At 43.6% G+C, this 6,512-nt stretch overlaps 1 pseudogene; it reads left to right on the top strand.

Moving 5' to 3' along the window:
* The first annotated feature begins 4,604 nt into the window (after positions 1-4,604).
* Positions 4,605-6,183, top strand: LOC147463535 (citrate synthase, mitochondrial pseudogene; annotated as a pseudogene).
* Positions 6,184-6,512: the final 329 nt, after the last annotated feature.

Below are 6,512 nucleotides of genomic sequence, written 5' to 3'. Positions count from 1 at the left end.
CCTCCTGTGCGCGAAAGCTACGTCTGAGTGAGATTTACTGATCTTCACTTTTCCATACATCTCTATGCCCTAGTTGACCCTCAAGGTTGCATGGCAAGATGGGCTGAGGCCATACACTTTCATGGTGCGTAATCCAATCCATGAGAGAGAAAGAGAGAGAGAGAGAGAGAGAGAGAGAGAGAGAGAGAAAGGGGGGGGGGGGGGGGGGGGGCATCACCAAGCTGTGTCGACTCAGACGGTTTGTTATTGTCCATTGTTGGAACGAGATCTCTAGCCTTTGGCATGCCTTTCGGTGAAGATGATGATGGCTATTAAAAGGTTGATGGCGGAGCCTGAGGTTTACAGAGAGGGGCTGAGTGTATTTGGAAATTGGGGTAGAGTAGGGGGGTTAGGCAACAGATAGGAGCAAGCTGAGGGGTGGCGCCAGAAGGAGCTAAGGGGGGGAGTATGAGAGCTAGTGGTGGTTAGGCAGTGGTCACATGATGCATAACTATTAGTTATAAGCTATTAAGCCAACTATGCTTGTTCGATGGCGTTTGCAGGCAACTATGCCTCTCATCATGGTCACACGAAGATGCAGTTGTGCATATCACTGGTACCTGGAGGTGAAAAGGTCGCCACATCATGCAAGCAAGGTACAATAGTTGCAAAATTTGCAAGTAAACAGAGCCTAGCTGAGCGTGCAAGTAAAGTTGATTCATCCACGTCGTTGCAAAAGCTGCTTCTTGCTTCAAAAGCTGCCGAAAGCTACCAAGCTACCAAGCAACCAAGTTCATTTAAAGTCCTCCCTCACATAGTTGTGCAACTATGCCAAAATCGGCATAGTTGCAAAAGCATGGGCATAGTTCAACCGGACAAGTTACTAAACTTCGTGTGACCATGACACAGACATAGTTACTATCAAAACTATAGATTATTATGCCCCATTTGACCATGCCCTTACAGTGGAGTTTTGAAATTTAGGAAAGGTTTTGAGTTTCCTCCCGAAAGGTTTTGCATATGCTATGGGGGGGGGGGGGGAGAGGGAGAGAGAGAGAGAGAGAGAGAGTATAGAAGAAAACTATAGGGATGGTCCCTAGGTGGCATGTCCCCCTCTACTTCATCCTTGATGTTGAGGATAAATATTCGCTCGGATTTTGGTTCGCTCAAAAACTGTTGCTCGGTGTATGGTAAGACTCGGGTGCAGCAAAGGAGCTGAATCGTGCTGACGGGAACAAAGCCCTAGATAGACACTCTAAAGATCCAAACTTTCAAGCTCTTTTAGATATTCCTCTTTAAAATGTCCACCTCTGCACATTGCATGCACTTTGTAGAATCATTGAGAAGATTGTGCACCTCTACATAGGTTTTGCATGGAAACTACAACATTTATCAGCAAGAGAAACTGCAATAAAAAGTATTGAGAGGGTATTTTTGGATATTTGACTTCATGGGGGGAATGTTGTGATTGAGTAAGACCCGAAGAGATCATCTAGTGGAAATAATATCCCTAGGAAAGCTTCTATTGGTGGGATGAAGGCCATAATATTCTTGGGATTTCATGGAAAGTTGGGTAGGGGTACATTTAAAGTTCAATACAACCAATGGAAGGCTCTGCACAATGCTATGAAGGACCATGGAGTTGATGGTCCTTTGGCAGCGTAAGAAATGAGAAGGCAAAAGTGTGGGAAGCCTTGGATGCAGTCTTTTCTTACTATGATAAAAGTCATTGGGGAAAGAATGATCTCCAACTTTAAGAAAGAGTTGAATAGATTCAAGAAATCTATGGCAAGTGCTTGGGGCTTAGAGCACTTCACACACTACATGGTAATAATCATGAATTTTGACTCTACTAATTTGCTTCAATACTTGCATAAGAAGTTGCTAAAGAATTTATCTTTGTTCTGTGCAGCACATTATCTACAATCACACTCCTTGGTTTGTAAAGAAATGTGGAAGCTTTTCAATTTGGTCTACTCAAGGTATGGAGAAGTCCCACTTTCAGGCAAGAACCAAGTTTTTCAAACACACTAGGCATGGTAGAGGAGCTCAAAAATCTAATAACTTGCTTGAAGTACTCCATTGGTTTTACAAAGAAGTGTGGCACAGAACAAGATCACAAGAGACTAAAAAATTATTAGACAATTTTGATATAGCTACAGCTATACATAGGAGTATACAAAAAAGGAAGGATGCATACATTAGATCATCTATAGCTGAAAGGTTTTTACAATGGCTTTCCACTAGAGAGAGGCAAGGAAGCAACTGGGGAATAATACAAGGATCAGTTTTGACTACTTGAGCCAACATCAGGCTTTTCATTTTTCCCCCTCCACTTCAAGTACTCCTGCTTCTTATAAACCTACAACTGCTTCAAGTCACCTGAAGAGGCAAGGATATAACGAGCCATAGTGCCAAAGTATGCACTTCTTGAGCCCATAAATATTGGAGCAAGTCCAAAAACTCTATGGCTTCTTGATTCTCAAGAAGTATGATTTTGTCCACTCCAACTCTTATTGGATGTGAACCTACCACCCTTGATAGAGCCACTAATGCAAGTATGGGGAGAGTGGGTGATTGGGAAAGCTTTCTGTTGTAGATAGCTATTGTCTCCTTGTTGAGCTTCCCAATGTAATGGCCCAAACTTTGATCCCTCTTTAGATGCAGAGGCCTGGAGCCCTTCCCTCTTCCTAAAAACTTGTCAAGATCTACAATATCAACCTGTGCAAAGAAAGCCCACAAATCAGTTAATAGAAACGATGTTTCACTGAAATTTCAATGGCCTAAATAATGTGCTTGCAAAAATTATATATAATTTTACCTTAGGGTTTTCATCATCTTCAAAAGTGTCCTCCTTCCATACGTCAATGGAAAAACTTGTTTTATTCTCGTTTCTCTCTCTTGGAACTTCTGTGCCCATGTGTTCAATCTTCAATCTTTTCTAAATTTGTTGGAACTCTTCATCGATGGGAAGCCCTTGTTCTTCATAGCTCTGAACAACACTTATCTCGTCCACGTGAAGATATTGCATGAGTGCACTAGCCCTCAAGGTGCAAGCAGAGGTGATTACATTTGGCAATAGGCCTTCCCTTTGCATTCGATTAAAACAGCCTAGAGCTTCCTTGCTATAGACATGTTGGGCAAAACTTTCATAAATGCAACACATTTGAGAAAAATTTTGACCAAAGTATTGCCAAGCATAACATGTTTCTCCCACAGCCCCATGCCATCATGAATTCTCTCACCCATGTGAAGGTCCTGCATAAGGCCACATGCCTTCAAGGTGAAAGCATTGGTGATTGTATTTGGCAAAAGGCCTTCCATTCACACTCAGTTAAAACAGCACAGAGCTTCCTTGCCACATCCATAATGGGCAAATCCTGCAATCGACACATTTCTCCAAGACAATACTTTGTGAACAGAAATCTCATGAAGAACTTGATGTCCTTTGGTAAGGGCACCACATTGAGCTGATTAAGACATTAAGTTCAACGAAGCAAGTGAAGTTGGTCTTAAAGTATTTGACCATGTAGCAACACATAAGCACAAAGAATAGTTCATATTTGCAGTATGCTAGAGAGGGAGAGAGAGAGAGAGAGGGGGGGGGGGGGATGTTTACATGTTGGTAATGAGAAGCTAGTGTGACGTTGCTCTTGGACCATAGGCTACTGATAGTACAGGGGCTTGTCTTTTTGGGAGAAACCAAATACGATTTGCATGTTGTGCACTTGTGTTTAAATAAAGCGTCTTAACTCTCTGTCACAAGATTGTGACAACTTAGAAAGATTTCCCGCCAAGAATCTCGTCGAATTCAAAGGGCAAGTGACCCTATTGGTGCGGGAGCTCGAGGGATACTCACTGGAGTGATCGGCACGCGAATCTGAGCGCAAAATAGAGTTGTAATCTTTTGCAAGTTTAGTGTTTTGGCCAGTTTTGATGCCTACAGGTCCAGGAGTTTCAAGGATGCTAGGGAATGACCAAATATCTGTTTTGGTGCAATTTGGAGGCCAAAAATAGAGATTTGAGCGTGTTATAATTTCTTGCCAGGTTTTGTAAAGTGCGTGAAAAGTCATTGTTTACTTGGGATTTTGTTCCTAGAGACTTCTACTTTGGTTATGTTGTCGAAATTGGCCGAGAGTAGGGGAATTTCATCCCGATAAGAGTGGGATGGTTGTCTACTTGGGAGCGCTCTAGCTACCAAGTTGTGAGTTGTTTTGAAGTGGTGAATTCCACTTACAAGTTTATCTGTGAAGTTACTTTGTGTCGTAAAGTACAGTAAAGTTGAGACGTGTAGATCGGGTGAAAGCTAAAGTTTACCATCCTTTAGCGAGTCTAGGGGCCGGTTTCACTCTCCATTCTCTAGCAGGAGCTTTTCATGCACTTGATAGTCAACGCGGGCACTTTGAAAAGCAATTGTCGTCATTACCATTTACGGTGGTGACAGTCATCGTAGTATGTAAACATCGCAAATTCATAGATGATCGATATAAAGCCAATCACCGTTTAACATTGGATTAAACTGGTTGGAGTGGCTCAATCCCCTTGACTCATTTCAATTAGCCTTACCAAGTAAAGAAGGGTTAGTGTGAATGTAGTGGTGTTATAGTTGAACTCGTCTCGTAGAAGTTGGAACTTGGGATTGTTCCTCTCTCTCTCTCTCTCTCTCTCTCTCTCTCTCATTTTCTACTTCATTGGAGCGATGGCGGATAAGCAGGAAGAGGAAGATCGGGTACGGTTGCCAGAGACGATTAGCGCTCTGATTCCCGCGTGCAGAGAGCGTCTCAGCAAGATAAAGAGGGAGTGCGGTAGCATCCAGCTCGATTCTCACACCATCCAGGACCTCATTGCAGGATCGAGAGGCATCAAAAGCCTACTGTGGGACATCTCTAAGCTCGATCCAGACCATGGCATCCTCTACAGAGGCTTCTCCATCCCGCAGTGTTTCGCTTCTCTTCCCCACTCCTCCCCTGGCGGCCAGCCTCTCCCAGAAGGTGTGTTGTGGCTTTTTCTCACCTCCTACACCCCCTCGCCTTCACAGGCAACGTCCTTGTCTCTTGATCTTGCCGCCCGCATTCAGAAGGTACCTGATTTTGTCTTCTCCTGCATCAATGCACTCCCTATCTCAGCTCATCCCATGACTCAGCTTGTCTCTGCCATCATGGCCCTTCAAACAGAGAGCCAATTTGCGAGTGCATACGCCTCAGGCATGCCCATCAACCAGCTATGGCGTCCTGCCTTAGAAGACTCCCTCAATCTCATTGCGCAGCTGCCTCTACTCGCAGCTTTCATCTACAGAAGGATTCATAAAGAAGGGCATGTGATCCATCCAGATCCGAGACTTGATTTTGCAGCAAATTTCTGTCACATGCTAGGCTTTGATGACCCAGATATGTATGAGATGATGAGGATGTATATGGTTATCCACTCCGATCATGAAGGTGGTGCGGTGAGTGCACATGCGGTTCGTCTGGTTGGAAGTGCGTTAGCTGACCCTTACCTCGCCTTCACCGCGGGGATGAATGGATGTGCAGGCCCTCTACATGGCCTCGCAATCCAAGAATCTTTCAAATGGATAAGCAAGGTCTTGTCAGAGCTAGGAAGGAATGCAACAACTACAGAGCTAGAGGACTATGTACGTCGCAAACTTCAAGCTGGTACTATAATTCCAGGATTTGGGCACGCTCTTTTGAAGAAGACAGACCCCAGATATACGTGCTTATACGAGTTCTGTGAAAGAAAGTTCCCAGATGACCCCTATTTTGAGCTGCTTGCAAAGCTTGGAGAGATCGTTCCCGCTGTAATGAAGCAACAGGGCAAAGTGAGGAATCCATGGCCCAATGTAGATGCCATCATAGGAGTGGTTTTTAATCACTTCGGCTTGCACAAGATAGACTTCTTTCCTGTTGTATTAGGGGTGGCTAGGTCCATTGGTTCTCTTTCACAATTGGTGTGGGATAGAGCTCTTTGTCTCCCTATTGAGAGACCAAGTAGTGTAAACTTGGATTGGATTGAGAATTTTTGTCAAAGGAAAAGTGATAGCGCAGAAAAACAGATGTAATGCTTGCCTTATCCACGAGGGCTTTTTAGTCGCATGCTATTGGCTTGATGAACTGACGAAGCATTACCTCGAAAGTGTTATCTTTCTAAGGGAGAGAATGTGTGATTATCTTTCAGCACATGAATGATAGTTTGAAAATTCATCAAGATACTTTGGTCTGCACTGAAAGAGCCATTCCTATGGCTTCCTAAATGTGAGTGGAAATAACTGCACGTTCCGTGAAGCTAACGAGTTTTGGTTATTATGGTGGATTCTGCAGAATGAATGTGTCTTTTCCATTTGAATGTCAACCACAATTCTTAACGCATCTAGATCTTTTCTAATGATTCTGAACCGTAATGGCTTGCACTGTATCCTCTATAATCGCGTCACTTGGTTGGGTTCAATACTGTTGATGCTTTGTCTATCTCCATTTTCCCCATTTAGTGTTTTGCCAGATCAATCAACTTTACTGTTGATCACCGCATTTTGCAAG

This window comes from Adiantum capillus-veneris, chromosome 2 (assembly GCF_014529385.1).
Source record: "Adiantum capillus-veneris isolate H3 chromosome 2, ASM1452938v2, whole genome shotgun sequence".
In the NCBI taxonomy this organism is placed as follows: domain Eukaryota; kingdom Viridiplantae; phylum Streptophyta; class Polypodiopsida; order Polypodiales; family Pteridaceae; genus Adiantum; species Adiantum capillus-veneris.
This window is presented reverse-complemented; position numbering and strand designations above follow the sequence as displayed.